Source organism: Aedes aegypti, chromosome 3, assembly GCF_002204515.2.
Source record: "Aedes aegypti strain LVP_AGWG chromosome 3, AaegL5.0 Primary Assembly, whole genome shotgun sequence".
Classification (NCBI taxonomy): domain Eukaryota; kingdom Metazoa; phylum Arthropoda; class Insecta; order Diptera; family Culicidae; genus Aedes; species Aedes aegypti.
The window spans coordinates 35,977,906-35,996,390 of record NC_035109.1 but is presented as its reverse complement, the minus strand read 5'-3'; positions in this window follow the sequence as shown (position 1 = coordinate 35,996,390).

Sequence of the window (18,485 nt, the reverse complement as noted above, 5' to 3'; positions counted from 1 at the left end):
TAATTTCATCATATAACCATATTAGTTCTTGTGGCACAATATTCTGGCTAGCTTGGTGAAGCCATGTACTCACGATTCAGATTATTTTACATGCAATTGATTGTTACCTGTTGTACACCGAAGCGAAGTACACGTCAACAAATACTTTACGAGCTAAGTTTTCGGTTATGAGTAGCAGTGTATGGAACAAAATAAAACTAACAACGTACAAAGCAGCGATACAAAATGGAAGAAAACAATGCAGTTTAGAATATCCGTTGTTATTTAGTTTAATGGAGTTCAAAATTGTTGCATTTACAGAGCTTAATTTTAAATGTTTGTCTTTGTCAATTTGGAAAACTTTGTGAAACTCCCAAAGTATGATTTTTTTGTGATGGGTCATAGCAGCTGGTGAGTCTTTACCTCACAAGCACAATCTGCGATCGAAAACAAATAAAAATTTACATGGAAATCTTCAGTTTGTGTAGGATTGAAACCATATTCTGGTAGGTAGACCAGCAGGTTATCAACAGGGTCACAAAACAATTTACGATTTTCCGGTAATCAATTTACGTAAAATCCATGAACAACTCTGTTTTAATCATATTTTATATATCTTTTCAAAATTATACCCCTTGACTTTTAATTCCATTACCCCGAATACACAAAGACCATCTCCGCAAGGTCCAATTTCCAGAATGGCATCACCATTATAACGGGACAATGTCATGCAAGGTAATTATATATTTGGGACAATATCATTCAGCGTAATAGAGCGTTCAGGGTGATGACACTCGGGTTAATGAAATTCGGAGTTAAGATCTAGAATCTTCTCAAGAGAGTTTGATTTTCAAGGGAGACATGTAACATGAAGCTCTGAAAGTGTAATGATTTTAAATTCAATGAAACCAAATAATGTATGTTTCTTACTTTTCTTAGGCGTATTTCAAGTACTGAGGCTTTCTCTTCACGAGCTAGCATGAGAATGGATTGATTGATTTATACAATTCTTTCACTATTGCATTTGTCAGAGCTCTTACATGCTTGTGTAATCGAAAATACCGGAGAAACCCAAAGGTAAAATTGTAGATTTTTGAAAAATATAAACCTATTAATGTATGCTACAAATGATCACAAAAGTATGGACAGTGGTCTAGAGTTATATAGTTTGGCCAATTGTGCATTACTCAGCAGTTGAATTTTATGCTCTGAGGCAGTACAAAATTGGCCGCAATAGCCGGTAGCTTCTGCTTCTTCTTATTGGCATAACGTCCTCACTGGGACAGAGCCTGCTTTTCTACTTAGTGTTCAATGAGCACTTCCACAATTATTAACTGAGAGCTTTCTTTGCCAAATTTGCCATTTTCGCATCGTAAATCGTGTGGCAGGTACGAACATACTCTATACCCAGGGAAGTCAAGGAAATTTCCATTACGAAAAAAATCTTGGACTGACCGGGAATCGAACCCAATCACCTCCAGCATGACTTTGCCTTAAAGCCGCGGACTCTTACCGCTCGGCTAAGGTAGCTAGTTGGGCCATAACAATATTTTATGATAATGACACGAAAATTGCTCCGTAATGTCTTACAGCGCTTGAGCCTTTGAAAATTGTGAAAGACTTTGGCGACATGTAAGTGCAATGTGTCATTGAAAATATTTGAACATGCTTAACGGAATGCCTGCTTAAAAGAATGCCTTTTTAATCTATTGGAAATTAGTGTTTTCAATGGTTACACTTCCAAAAGGACGTAACTCCAAATTTTGTCTATCTTCTCATTCAAAACTCCTCCTTGAAGTTAAAAATAACTGTATAAACCAACTTTGATTCAAATGTTAATATTATATCTATTCTGATAATCACGACCAATGAAAACTTGTTTAAATATCTCAGATTTGCTTAGAATTAGTGGACTTACACATTCAAAAGGGCGTAACTTCAAAACGGGCCTGACGATTTTTTTTAAATTTTGCCCAGACATGCAGCTAAGCTATAGAAATCGACTGGTGAGCACAGATTTGATGGAGATTTTTTTCTGATAATAACGGTCAGGAGAGCACCGTGATATTACTAAAGATGACTGAGTTTTATCACTATGAAATTGCAATCTTGATACAGAGGCTACCAAAATGAATGACGGACTACTTAGCCTTAAGAGTTTAGATTTTATGCTATAAATGAGAATCATCAATGTACAACTACTTAAGTTTGTAGATACTCAGGCCTATATATCGTGGAGTCCTCGGAAGTACAAAATCATCGACATAACTCAATACAACATTTCGTTTGCTAAAATGGACTGTAAGAGACCTTTGCAATATTGAAGAACTATCTATTGTTGATTGGTTGCGCTTGTATATCTTAATGCCCATATTCGATAGAAATCTTGGAGGACCAAGGGCATCCACACATATTCATACAATACAGTCAGTACAATGTCCCTATTTTGTCAGCCCAATGCTGCATTTAGGGTTGACAAAATTGGGAAAGAGCTTAAATCGGGGAAAAAAAATTCGACAGGTTTCAAGTTTTATTTTAACCTCAGGACTTAGCTCTATGATTTCGTTAATATAAACATTGTTTTTTTCTCCCATTTTCTATGTACCGTAATCCAAGGTAACATTGATGAGTTTCTTGGATAATCATTCAAAATTTCAAAATTTCTGTCTATAGATGATTGTATAAACGTGACCATGGTCATAATTGACTTTATGCACCCAATATTGCCAGTATAGACGTGTTTGCTTTTGTAGTATATTACACAACCTTGCTACTATGAGTACCATACCATAAGTATCATTAACTTTGCGCTCGTCGTCCATGATGCTGCTGTCACACACACTGATAAACAGGATTCGGTACCCAGGTCGGTGTGTGATCTCGTTCGTGGGAAGAGACACTTTTTGTTAGACTACGGGCACGACGAGACGTATTGTCACAATCTGGCGACGAAGATTTTGGATCGTAAATTGAAAAGCGTGGAAAATGTAAGTATAAATGGCGGAAAAAACTGGCTGATATGAAAAATGGAGATAAATGAGGATAATTAACGACCGGGAAATAATAATGAGTTTGTGAAAGATGGAAATAATTGTGCACTAAGTGGGGTTGGCGGAAAATTGAGGTTATGCATGGCGTGGGTTGGAAAAAGTGAAAATGTGCATTTACGCGAGGATTGATTGAATTCTCCAGATTGTAGGGTTTGTGGCGGAAGCTTGTGTCCCCCGGAAGAAGCAGAAATCGTGAGGATTTCTCTAGAGCATGGCGGAAAATGTAAAGTTCCCCTGTATACAAAGCAGAGACGCGAGGATTGTTCGAATTCTCCAGATGGAAGCAATTAATTGTGGCGGAAGCAATGTGGGTTTCCCTGGAAGTGGCAGAAATCATTAGGATTTCTCCGGTGCAGGCGGAAAATGAGAAGTTCCCCTGAAAAAAAAAGCGAGGATTAGTTGAATCCTCCGGAATAATTCGTGGCAGAAATCAAACATGGAGTCGACGGAAATTGAGTTTCCCGAAACGGCGAAGGTTCGAATTGGAATTTTGGAGAAATATTGGCTGCTGTGTGGAAGTGCTACTCAATTTCTAGCGTTGTGTACATATACAAACAAATTATTGGACACTGAAAAAAAAAATACTTTTAGTTTTCTAGTTCATTTAACAAGAAAATTAAAACGATATTTTTCTTTAAATCTTGCTTTCCAGATGCAAGACTCACGACCAGTTCCAGCATTCCGGTGCGACCAGATCGAATCTGGTAAGCTTGCCAAGGAGTGGAAGATTTGGAAGACAGCGCTAGAATGTTATTTTGCGGCGTACGACGTTACCGACCAGTACGCCAAAAGAGCTAAACTGTTGCATTTGGGCGGTCCGGCACTGCAGGTCGTGTTCAACAATTTGAAGGATCATGACCATGTCCCATTGGTAACTTTGGAGCCAAGGTGGTATGATTCTGCTGTAGAGAAGCTGGACGAGTTTTTCGAACCTCGTCATCAGAATACATCGGAACGGCGGAAGCTTCGCCTACTGAAGCAAAAGCAAGGGGAACGCTTCGCGGATTTTGTGATCCGACTTAAACAACAGGTCTCGCAGTGTGGATTCGAAAAGTATGGCACTGAAGTGAGCCACATCTTGAGCGACATCTACATGATAGATGCAGTGGTTGAGGGATGTTCCTCCAACGAAGTTCGACGAAGAGTGCTACTGATGGATTTGTCTTTCCCGGAAATCGAAGCTCTGGGAATTGCGCAAGAGAGTGTAGATCAGCAAATAGCGGAGATGGCGATCGGTAAACCGCCGGAGAAAGTTTTCAGAATTGAACAGCAGGGAAGATTTCGAGGAAAATCCACGGGGAGAACTGCGAAGCCAACCGAGAAGTCTTGTTTCAACTGCAGTCGGTTGGGACACTTCGCTGCTTCACCTGTTTGCTCAGCCCGCGGGAAACAATGCCGAAATTGCAAATGCTACGGCCACTTTGAAAAACTATGCCGGAAGGCGAAGCGATCGGCGGTTAAAGATACGGACAAACTCATCAGGGTCGTAGAAGAAACACCGCAGCAGGAAACGCTGAAAATGGAACAAGAGAAGCACGAAGCGAAGGTGTATTACGCCTTCTACTCGGGAAATGAATCTAATGTCATAACATGCATGATTGGAGGAGTTTCCTTGGAGATGCTGGTCGATTCCGGCGCAGATGCCAACTTGGTTAGCGGTGAGATGTGGGAGAAACTGAAAAACGAAAACGTGGCAGTGTTTTCATCGACAAAGGGAAGCTCTCGTATCTTGCCCGCTTATGGAAGTCAAGATCCACTCATGATCCTCGGTTCATTCGTTGCGGATATTGAAGTAGGTGATCAGCATAGTCGCGCGGAGTTTTTTGTGGTGCACGGAGGACAACGATGCTTGCTAGGCGACAAGACAGCTAAGCAGCTGGGGGTACTGAAGGTCGGGTTGGACATCAACAGTGTGGCGGTAAGTCCTTTTTCGAAGATGAATGGCATAAAAGCAAAGATCCAGTTCGATCCGGCGGTAGTTCCGGTGTATCAGCCGATGCGTCGAATCCCTGTGCCTTTGGAAGAAGCGGTTGACAGGAAACTGGATGAAATGTTGAACCGGGACATAATCGAGGTGAAAACTGGACCGACAACGTGGGTATCGCCATTAGTTGTAGTCGGAAAATCAAATGGAGAGCCTCGACTGTGCCTGGATCTACGAAGAGTCAACGAGGCTGTGTTGAGGGAACACCATCCGATGCCATCGGTTGACGATTACTTGGCGAAACTGGGGCGGGGACAGTTGTGGAGCAAACTCGACATCAAGGAAGCATTCCTTCAGATTGAGCTAGACGAGGATTCCAGAGACGCAACAACTTTCATTACGCGACGGGGTTTGTATCGCTTCAAGCGATTGCCGTTTGGCTTAGTTACAGCTCCTGAGCTGTTTCAAAAAGCAATGGATGAGACACTATCCGGTTGCGAGGGAACAGTCTGGTATCTCGATGATGTGCTTGTCGAAGGCCGAGACCTACAAGAACACGATCAGCGCTTGGAGCAGGTAAAGTTGTAATTTGATAAATCATAATAAAATCTCTTTTTTGTGATGGCAAATCCTGTTGTTTGACCTTTACTGAGCTTCTTCCCTAATACGCATTGTTGTTATTTCTGTCTTCCTGTCTGCAGGTCATAAAACGATTGAAAAACCGGGGCATTGAACTTAATTGGGAGAAATGCCAACTGCGAGTAACCGAATTGGACTTCTTGGGGCATAGAGTTTCTCGGGACGGAATTATGCCTGCAAAAAGTAAAATTCAAGCAATTCAATCGTTCCGTGAACCACAATGCGAAGCTGAAGTTCGCAGCTTTCTGGGGCTTGCGAATTATCTCAATAAGTTTGTACCGATGCTAACTACCCTTGATGAACCACTGCGCAGGTTACTACACAAAGATACTAGGTTTGAATGGACACAGGAGCAATCCAAATCGTTCAACGCCATAAAAGAAGCTATGGGAAGAATTCAAAATTTGGGTTTCTACCGAGTTGAGGATCGCACAGCTGTCATCACTGATGCGAGCCCGTATGGACTAGGTGTCATGCTAATTCAATTTGATGAAGCTGATAGACATCGAGCCATTGGCTTTGCTTCCAAAGCTTTAACCGATACGGAGCGTCGCTATTGCCAGACGGAGAAGGAAGCCCTGGCAATAGTCTGGGGCGTTGAACGGTTTCAATATTATCTCCTGGGAAAATCATTTGACATCTTCACGGACTGCAAAGCATTAAGTTTTCTTTTCTCAAAAAGATCTAAGCCATGCTCGCGAATAGAAAGGTGGGTGCTGCGCCTACAGGCTTTCGACTATAGAATTGTATTCATGTCAGGGAAACACAATGTGGCTGACGCCTTGTCTCGGCTGCCAGTACAGGAAGCAACACCATTTGATCCGTCAGAGGAAATTTTCGTGCGAGAGGTAGCCACACATGCAGCTAGTTCTTCGGCTTTGCGCTGGAGTGATATTAAGGAAGGTAGCCAATCAGACCAAGAAATTCAGGAAGTCTTGGAACTACTGGTCAGTGGAGAGACACAAAAGTTGCCAATCACATATCGCGTGATCGCTAGCGAGCTTTGTGAGCTGGAAGGGGTTCTTCTTCGAGGAGATCGGATCGTTGTTCCGGTTTCTCTCAGAAATAGAGTTTTGGTAACTGCTCATGAAGGTCATCCAGGCATTACGATGATGAAAAACCACCTGAGGTCTAATGTATGGTGGCCCAAAATGGATGCTCATGTGGCACAATTCGTGAAAAACTGCAGGGGTTGTACTCTCGTTGGTGCTCCAGAACCTCCGGAGCCGTTGCTGCGAAGCCAGCTGCCTAGTTCTCCATGGCATACGATAGCGTTGGATTTTCTTGGTCCTTTGCCAGAAGGACAGCACCTCCTAGTAGTAATCGACTGTTATAGCCGATTCATTGAGGTATGTGAAATGGATACAACCACTACCAGCGATGTCATAAGGGAATTATCCATAATGTTCAGTCGTTACGGAATTCCACTTTCCATGAAAGCCGATAATGCCCCTCAACTTAGTGGAGAGTGCGCTGAGTTGAAGGAGTTTTGCGACGCGAACGGTGTTAAACTCCTGAACACCATCCCCTACTGGCCCCAATCTAACGGGGAAGTCGAACGGCAGAACCGTTCGATTTTGAAACGGCTTCGCATAGCTCAAGAGCTTGGACGAGATTGGCGACAGGAGCTGTATTTGTACCTACTGACGTACCACTCTACCAAGCATACGACCATGGGCAAATCTCCAGGAGAGATTATGTTTGGCCGCCGCATTAAAAGCAAATTACCCACAGTTTCATCTTTTCAAGAAGATGCAGGAGTGAGAGAGAGGGATTTGGTAATAAAGGAGAAAGGGAAACTATACGCAGACAAAAGACGTGGGGCGATGGAAAGCTCTATTCAAGAGGGTGACCATGTACTGGTCAAACGGATGAGGAAGTCTAATAAACTTGATGCAGATTTCAGCAATGAAGAGTTTATTGTTCGTCGTAAAACAGGTACCGATACAGTGATCCAGTCAAAGGAAACTGGTAAGCAGTATAGAAGGACTTCAGCTCATCTTAAGAAGATTAGAGACCGTTCTGATTCATCTTCCTGTGAAGGACAACATTCCAAGCCATTGATGGATGTATATACCAGCCCTGCCAAGGACGAGGAACCTGTTGATTCATTTCCTGCACTAGCCAAACGATCGAGACAACCACCAATGAAGCATCGCGACTACGTGCCACACTAGGACACCTACAGAAGTTTAAATGTGTGTAAAATCCTTCATTAAACATGAATTCGATTACATGAATGAATAAAACTGTTTCGTTTGAACTAATTGTTAAAGCCCTTGTAAGGTATTCAATTTTCTTTATTCAAAGGGGGGATTGTAGTATATTACACAACCTTGCTACTATGAGTACCATACCATAAGTATCATTAACTTTGCGCTCGTCGTCCATGATGCTGCTGTCACACACACTGATAAACAGGATTCGGTACCCAGGTCGGTGTGTGATCTCGTTCGTGGGAAGAGACACTTTTTGTTAGACTACGGGCACGACGAGACGCATTGTCACAGCTTTGATAAAATTAATATAAATTTTAGGCTAACAAAATCGGGCAAAAAAGGATGCTAAAATCGGGGGTAGACAGAATCGGATCAAAAAGGGTGCTAAAATTGGGGGTAGATAAAATCGGGGGTAGAGAAAATCGGAGGCTGACATAATCGGGTCATTACTGAACACCCACAGGAATTGTAAGGGGCCTTTGGAGCATTTGAAAACTATCTTCTAATCACTTATTATGGCCGTAGATCCAAAGGCTTTTTTTCAATGGAGTCCTTGGAGCACCAAAAACATCCGTATAAATCAATAAAATATTTCGTTGTCTTAAAGGAATTCTTAAGAGACTGTGCTATATTAAAAAAATACCTATAGACCATTGATTACGTTTGTAGATTCAAAGGCTTATATTTAAAGAAGTATTTGGAGAACCTAGGATATCGGTACAAATTATAACAATATTCATTTTACTGCTACATATACACACTTAGATTTTTTTCACGAGCTCGGCTGTGCGAATCTCGGTTTCCCGAATTTAACCGAGACTCAGCTAACAAATTGTCCGGTTGCTTAGCAACGAAGCACGATTTACTGATACTCGGCTTTTATTTGCTGAGATCCCAGGAAATTTGTTTGCCAACTACTCGGCTGTGCGGATCTCGGTTAAAATTAGCCTAGATTCGGCATTCTGAATTAAGTGTGTAGATAAGGACCTTTGCCATATCAAAAAAGCATCTATTGATAATTGGTAACGCTTGTAGATCCTAAGACCTATATTCGATACAGACCTTGGAAGACCTAGGACATCCACACAAATTAATACAATACACTGTTTGCTCAACCATTCATTAGGGGTCTGTGGAGTATTTGAAAACTAACCTCTGATCTCCTATTACGGTCGTAGATCCCAAGGCCTATATTCAGTGGAGTCCTTGGAGGACCTAGGATATCGGCACTAATTATAAAAATACTCATTTTACTACGATGAATAGATAAGGACCTGTGCCATATCAAAAAAACATCAAAGGATCGCTAAATATGCCAGTACATTGCCGGTATATATTCCAGGAAGTTTTTGGATGAACTAGAACTCCAGTTGTACTCACTTTATTACCAAAACTTGGATCTGACAATACAAACGCTTCTTAGAAATATAACAATCTTCTAGGGTTCAGTATTGTGAGATATTCTTCTACATCAAAATGATAAATTGATCTCCGTTAACTCATGTAGATTCATGTATGTATGTAAGGGTTACCACTCATTGTTGCATGGCACAGCCGTTAGACAGTAGACTGTCCGTTTTATATGATGTTATCTAGTTGATAGTTTCAGATCTTTGCTATTATTTAAGGTTTACCTAAGGCATTCCAAAAATTATAACCTAGATACTGGTCACCGATCTACCGGTCATTTCATCATACAAAAGGATGTCTCAATGAGTGGGGTTTAAGGACAATCCCTCTATCAACAGTATGTTAGCGAAAAGGAGTTGGCAATTCCACTCTCTTCATCCATATTGCTTCAATTGGGTGTCCTGTTTGATATATGATATATGAAAATAACGATTGGTACTATTGATTATGTTTTGTAATAATTAATCTTACCATTAAATAAACCTTCCCAGTATAACGTATACTTGTTTGAATTCCATTTTACACATTTAAAACATTGATTTGTACTTACAATACCTTTATTCTGGCAATGCACAATATGGTGATCTTTTCTCATCTCTTCGTCAAGTCCAGCCATTCTGAATCGCTTCATTTCTCATTCCTTCTTTTCCATTTCCAATGTTTGTATCTCGAGTTTTGGTCCCCATCTGAAGACTCCCTATCGGAAATTTCGCTCTCCTCATTTTTATAAATTTCATCAAGCTTCTATTTAATCTTTTCCCTGTCTTTTGATAGCTCCTCCCAACTACTTCTATTCATATTCTGATACCTCTCAAAATCCTGATCTAATGATTTCAGCCATGTAAAAGATGGTCTGCCTTCTTTCTTTTTATCAAACTTCAATTTGTATGCTAACTTCAGCGGATGCTTTTTTTCTCTACGTCTTACATGACCAAAATAACTTATTCTTCCTACTCTAATTCTTCTGTTAATGGTTTTTCCGTCTAATAATTTTCTTGCATTGAATTTTAAGTCTTTTGGTTTCTTACAATATTGATAAATGTTCCTGAGTATAAGTTTTTCAATTGCCTATTTTTAACCTGCTTTTCTTAGTCATAACAGACACTTTAGTTCCGTATAACAACGACGGTGCTATCACGGTCTTATACATTAACTTTCCTAATCCCCAGCTTGGTTTAAAAGATTTGCAAAAATCTACTATTATCCTCGATGATTTTACTGCATTCAAACTTAACTCATGTAGAGTCATATGCCCAAACTCCAAAGAGTTCTTAGAAGACCTTAACTACATTTTGGCCTGATTTAGAACCCAATGTATTAATAATATGTTAATGATGCTAAAAGAGCATATTTTTTTTCTAAATAATATAAATTAATTTCATACAAGTAGACTCTAAACGCCACAACCTCGTTTTACGAACTGAGCTCCCTCGTTTTACGCACTGATTCAATTTACGCACCAACTCAATTTACGCACCCCCGATCTAGTTCGTAAATTGAGGTTATAGTGTATTGAAAGGATTCTGATGAGAATCCTGGAACGATACAGACGAGTATTCTGCATCGATGCTGATGAAATCCTGGAAGATTTTCGAAGCCAATCCTACGAAGATTCTGACAAACACCCTTAGAGGATTCTGATGAGTCTCAGGATACTCAGCATTCAGATGAATTTTCTGAGAGAATTTTTATGAGAACCTTGAGATGGTTATGATTAGAATCCTGAAAAAAAATCTGAGTGGAATCCTCGAAATTTAACCCGTTAACGCCCAAGGTATCTCACAATTGGAATTCAGCTCCGTTTTTGTTACTCATAGTCGTATTCCCATAAATTAAATTTTATTTCACCAAAAAATTTCAAGTCTATGGTGGGGATCCGAAAAAATTCTTGAAAGTGTGTCGTCCATATCTAGCTGTTCTATAAGTTTATTTTCGAGATTAATCAAATATATTTTCATGCAGTTCGACCCATTACAATGTAAACAAGTTGGAAAAAACTGCTGGTGAGGGGTAATTCATACATTACGTCACGTACAGAAAAGGAAGGAGGAGGTTACAATGAAACGTGACTACCCATATAAAAATTGAAATCCATACAAAAAATGTGATACAGAGGAAAATTGAGGAGGATAAATATGGCAAAACTTTGCGTGACGTAATTTATGGACGTACCTTGATTAAGAAATTGCAACATAAAGAATAAAAAAATCAGAGGCGAAAGGTGCATGTCAGAACTAAATCATTTAGTGACTTCAATTCATTTTTTTGCTCTACCACGTAAGTAAGATACAGACATACATACATTTCCATACATGTACATGTACAATAATGCACACTTAAGCCATTTATACCAAAAACAAAATAAAATCTTACATCAAATTTAGAATTTAGAAAAAAAAACCTACAGATGTTTCAGAATAGTCTTCAAAAAGATTATATAATTTGATTTGACCATGTCGCGAACGAAGCTTAGGCAATATTTTAATTCCCTTAGATATAATACAACATAGTATTAAGCAAACATGTAGTCTACAATTTGATTGACGAAATAAATAAATAAATAAATAAATAAAACTTGCCAGCTGATAATGGAAACATAACTATCAATTTTTTTTCTGGCTCAAGTTATCAGTATACAATGTGACTCTGATCTGACAATGATCGAAATTTATATTTGGCAATATCAGAATTTCGTTAGTGCTGATCAAAAGTTAGTCCTTCAGTCCAATGACAGTCAAATATTGGACTCCAACTATTACATGCTTTACAGTGAATATTTGAAGCCAACATTATTCGGCTATAACGTTTAAGTTACTGCATCACTGATGCATATAGTCTTATTCACCGATAGAACCGAATCCACGCGGTCCAAGCTTTTTGACACTAGAGCTGACCAGAATACCTGGGGAGCATACGGAAGCGTTTTTGTTTGTCACAATTTTTGGACCGAGTGAGTTCAGCAAGGAAGGCTCTTTACTGCTACCTCAACGCGTCGCTGGTTCTAAAAGGTAAACAGCCATACAAAACTACGACCAAACAATGGTGAAGCCGTAATCAATTTTCAACGCACTGCAGTTTATTACCTGTAATTTTGCGAATAATTATTTTAACTTTTCCACGTTTAAGTCATAAAACTGGTTCTGGACTTAGGTTGGCGGCTATTCAATTTTACTCCAATTTGACAGCCGCCCTTCACCATTGGAGTTCAGTTCATAGATGGATAAGTCAATTTGCCGTTTGTTTCGTTCTTCACTCCCTTCAAAAGATCTAAATGGTGTCAAGGTTCATCTAAAAATGTAAGGAGCATTGCATCCGAAATAAGCGATTGTTGCTCGAATCGATAGTAAGTATCCATTGTTTTGATCTAGGCAGACCAATTTCTTATAGGTTGTTTCCTTGATGTTTCGCACATAAAAGCAATTCCTAATATGTTTTTTTTTTGCGAAAATATCTCCTTTAGTTAATCATCGTTTTCGAAGATAGGGGAAGTCAGGGTAAAACCGACACTGTGGGTAAGATCGACACCCTTTGATTTTTCATGTTTTGAGCAGATTTTCATACAGTTTCCACCACGCTCTATCTTAACTTGTGAAATGTTGTGTTTCGAATGACATTACAACTTACGCTACCAATAAACTGCCGAAATAAACAATAAAATCATATTGGATAACATAGAAGCAACAGCAGTTGCAATATTTGGCTGTTATTCTTTAACTATTTCGCATGTGAAATTTTTTAAATGTCATTATTTGTTCTGCGTCTACATCATCATTTACTATTATTACGTTGATACAACATGAAGGAGAAATTATTTTTTGGTTTTACGACAGCTGAAAACGCTATTGAAAAATAAATGTCCACTCGGGGTAAGATCGACACTTTCATTTGGGGTAAAATCGACACCTTTCTTTGCTTCATAATCTAATTTCAGGGAATCTTTCTAATCGGAGGACTATCTCTGTAGTTTATGTGAGTCTTTATTTTTGAATTCCAGTGAAGTTCATGGATGACGAACTTGTTAACATGTAAAATATGACACTATGTAACTTGTTACAAGCTATCATTAAGTATTAAAAAAATATTTTTATGTTATCACGTTTCAACTTCTTTGATGAAGCTTGAAGAAAAATTTCTCATTTAAAATTGAAGAATTAACAGAATTTGAAATATTTTCACATAAATTAATCTTATTATTTATTTACAAAACAGTTTTTACTATCTAAAAATAATTACACTTTTCCGTTTTGTAAAAATAAAACAGTATTTATTTTCACAACTAATTATTCGCTACAACTTTATCTACGTAAACATTACATGAACACAAATTAATAATATCCATGTGTATTGACCCCAACTTTATAATCTTAGCATGAAACATTTGAGATTTTCACATTTATTTAGTGGATCTTTGGCCTCTCCTCAATAATTTACGTAATATGTGTATGATCCTTCAAAGGAAGGGGTCATAAATGTTGAAAGTCATGTTTAAAGCATTCTTTCGAATATGAAATGTGATGGTGATACTTACAACGTATAAATTTTACTCAAAGTGCATGTGTCGGTTTTACCCCAACAGGGTGTCGATCTTACCCGCACTCTCAATTGTCTCACCTAAAAATAATGCAATATCAATTTGTTTTAAATCACTATATAACCTTAATATATCATCCAGCGATTGCAAGGATTGATAGATTTATAACCAATATGTGATTCTACAACAATTTTGGGTTCGTTTAACAAGCTAAAGTACATAAATTTTATCAATAAGCTTAGGGTGTCGGTTTTACCCCGAATTCCCCTACCAAATTTTTCATCACTGGACTTCAATCATGACAATGACTTCCGAACTAAGAAGGTTTTAGGCGAATAGCTTTCTTTGGATTTAATCAGTAGACTGATATATAAGCGAAAAAAATGTGTGCCCAGCAGTGACATTTAGGTGATTTTCAAAGTAATAAGTTTCCAGGCAAATAGGTCTCATTCAGTTCTCCAACTTTGTCAAAAACACTAACTTTGTATCCAATCTCTAGATTGAGATAAAAGTAAATAATGTGTTTGTCTACTAGCGCCACCTTGGGAGAATTTTCCAAACTACTATGTTTCTGGGCGAATAGAATGAATGAATGAATTTTCTTTATTAGAGAGACTTTCAGCCCTTGGCTGGCGTTGGGCGAATAGATCCCATTCAACTGAACACTTTTGACGAAGATACCAAATTGGAGAGTTCATTTTTTTTCAGTTTCATCGCTGGACTGATATAAAAAAAATAAAATATTTGACCACAAGCGCCACCTTGGGAGTGTTTTCCGAACTAATATGGTTTTAGGCAAATAGGATTCATTTAGTTGTTCAACATTGTCCATGACACAAACTTTGTATCTAATCACTTAACTGAGATATTAGCTAATAAAATCTTTGCCCACTAGCGCCATCTTGTGAGTGTTATGAGGTTTTATGTGACTAAATATCATTTAGTTGTTCAACATTGCCGAAGACAACAATTTTGTATCTCATAACCGAACTGAGATGCAAGCAAATACAATATTTGCCCACTAGCGCAATCTAGTGAGTGTTTTCCCAACTAATAAGTTTTCGGGTGACTAGATCTCATTCAGTTAAACACATTTGTCGAAGACACCAACGTTGTATATCATCACTGAACTGAGATATAAACAATCAAAATGTTCGACCATTAGCGCCATCTTTTGAGTGTTTTCCGAATTTATAAGGTTCTATGCGAATAGGTATTATTTAGTTGTTCAACTTAGTTGAAGACATCATTTTTGTATCTCATAACTGGACTAAGATATAAGCAAATAAAGTTTTGGCTCACTAGCGCCATCTTGGGAGTGTTTTCCGAATTTGTAAGGTTCTATGCGAATAGGTATTATTTAGTTATTGAACTTTGTCAAAGACACCAATTTTGTATCTCATCGCTGGACTAAGATACAAACGAAGGAAATATTTGTACGCTGGAAAGTTGTTTCATATGTTGCTTATATATGCGACATTTGTTGGCGTCTGTGCGCCACCTGGCGAGTTAATTCTGAATTAAAATAGTTACCAAGTGGAAGTCAGCAGTCCTGTGATTAACTTTGCAGAAGACAGTTTTCTCCTAAACCTCTTTATTTTCAAGATATTTGCTCTACAAGTACTGTCCTATTTATAGGACGCTGGGCGTTCGGGGCTTCTGTCCTATTTTTAGGACGCTGGGCGGATATGGGTTAAAGAGAATTTTATAGAATTCTTGAGACGATATTGATGTAAATTCTGTGAGCATTTCAAAGAGAATCCTTTAAGTATTCTTATGAGAATTCTGATGCGAATTCAAGAGAGTTCTGGGGTGAATCAAAAGGAATCTGATAATAGAGAATCGTTAGAGGAATCTGAGGATTCTGATGAGAGTCCTAGATTTCTGATGCCAAACCTAAGTAGATTCTTACAAGTATCTCGAGAGGATTCTCCGAATAATATTTAGTTGATTCTGAAGATAATTCTGAGAGGATTCTGAAGAGAAGAAGTCTTTTTAAGCCATTTTCAGGCCATTTTGAGTTTGGATTTTTACTTCTTAACCGTTTAAGTCGTTAGGTCGTTTTTAAGTTTTTATGTGTATCAGCCATGTTATGCCGTGTTTAAGCTGTTTTGAATTTTGATTTTCAATTTTCGGATTTTGAGTTTTGAATCTGCTTCAAGCCATTCTAAGCCGTTTCAACCCATCTTAGCCATGTCGTGTATTTTTAGCCTTTTTAACCAACCCAGATTTTAACATTGTGAAATCGAATTTCGAAAATGGTTAAAAATGGCTTTAAATTACCTAAAACGGCTTAAAACGAGCTCAAACGGCTTGAAACGGCTAAAACCATTCGAAATGGCTAACAAAAATTATAATTCAAATCCCAAATCTGAAATTTTTAATGCAAAAATCGAAATTTGAAATTTAAAGCCGCCATTAACCATTAACGATTTTTGGCCACTTTTAAGCCAAATTGAATTTTGATTTTCGATAATCGAATTTCAAGCCATTCAAACTTTTTTGAGCCATTAGGGATCATACACAAATTACGTCACGCCCCAAGGAGGGATGGGGTCAGGCAGAGCGTGACAAGCCTTACAATTTTTTTTTTTGAGGTCTTGTATAAAAAGCATGACAAAGGGGGAAGGTCAAAAACGTTTTATATTTGTGTACCATCCCTTATAAACCGTTTTAAGTATATTTAAGTCATTTTTGATTTAAAATTTCAAATCTTTTTTTAACCACTCTTGAGTCATTCTAGCCATGACATTTTAAGCCATTTCAAATTTCGAATTTATAAATATAAATTATTAAATATATAAATATTCGATTTAACAAATTTAGATTTTATAATTTGAATTTCAAGCCATTTGGAAGCCGATATAGCCATTTAGTCGTTTTTAGCCATTTCATGCCATATTTATCCATTTTAGATCATTTGGAAGTTTTAAATTTCAAGCCATTTTAAGTCGTTTAACTATTTAAAGCTTTTTCTGACGTTGATAGTAGTTTTCAGGCCATTTTAAGTCATTTCTAGCCATTTCAAGCCACTTCTAGCCATATAAGAATATATCATGACAGTTTGAGAAATTTTAAGTTTATTTGAAATATTAACTTTTAGTTTCGAATATTTAATTATGAATTGTTTTTCTAGGTGGTCGATGATTTCCTTTTAAGCCATTTTAAGCAATTTTCAAATCTCAAGCAATTTGTATTTCGACGGAGAATTTATTGCTCAATGCAAATTTATGATTTTCTGCCTGATTGATAACTAATAAAACAATAGACACTTTATAAAAGGTTTACAGCAGTGTTAATGAACATTTGACCATAATTTGGTTGAAATCAGTGATAATCGATTACACGTGCTGTGGACACTTGGTAAGGAATATAATTTTTTTTGTCTACCCTTGTCTTTCGAGATGGTTGATGATTTTATTTATCTGTGACTCTGCCAGACGACTGATAACAACCTTATTCGTGGAAATGCTTCGGGTCTCATCGTACTTGGTTCAAGTACAAAACAATTATTAGACCACTTTATTCTCGACATGTATGAATAATTGAATATGGAGCTCGAAAAAGCATTACAAGTACTTGGAGGGATGTAATGATACAGCTGCGAACCGAGTTCTGAGGCGTGAAAATGTTGATTCCGTGTTATCTGTACAGATGCTACCGTAAAACAAAAGGTGCCTTGTCAAAATAAATTGAGCACACTTTTTTCGCATTAAATTTCATTAGCATCTGCACTTAATTACACCTGTTACAATAGGCTCAACTTATTAAAACAATGCCATCAACCGGATGGTCACAAAAAATGCACTCACTCAAATCATATGCATCAATTAAATTATTCCGACTGTTCGAAGCCGACAGTATCCTCTCTTCATCGAAGCCCTCAATCCAATAACATTAATATTGGCATCAGTGAACTCCAACAAAAAAAATAACAACAGTTTCCTCACACCCATCAACGATCAGCGATCAGAACCCAGTAATTAAATTTATCACGTTCAATCTACTGTATAGCTGGAATAAATATCATTTTTTTATGTTTTTCACGCACTCCCCTCATACACCACTACCACAAAACAGCGAGAACAATGATGGCGATTAATTCAAATTAATATCCCTTTTCCAGGCTGAACCCCTTTCCTCCCCTTTTCCAGCAAGCGTTAGTTTTTCATCAGTAAACCAACTCTTGATGTGCTTTTTCTGTGCGTGTTTTGCTCTCGCTCGTTATATGCAAATACGGCACATTATAATTTGTTCAGTGTTACAATATGTGTCGATTTAATAATCATTTGTAAAGGCAACTTTTTCCCTTAGTAGCGAATCATGATTTTAATCGATTTGGTAGCCGGTGGCAACTGGTTACCTAGAACTAGCTCACAAAAGTAACCAGGAGGTACTGTAGATTTGATACTCTACTCATTATGTTTCTCTCTCTTCAACCTAACTTCTTCTTCTTTGTGGCGTTACGTCCCAACTGGGACAAAGCCTGCTTCTCAGATTAGTGTTCTTATGAGCACTTCCACAGTTATTAACTGAGAGCTTTCTTTGCCGATTGACCATTTTTGCATGTGTATATCGTGTGGCAGGTACGAAGATACTCTATGCCCTGGGAATTGAGAAAATCTTAATTACGAAAAGATTCTCGACCAGCGGGATTCGAACCCACGACCCTCAGCATGGTCATGCTGAATAGCTGCGTGTTCACCGCTGCGGCTATCTGGGCCCTCAACCTA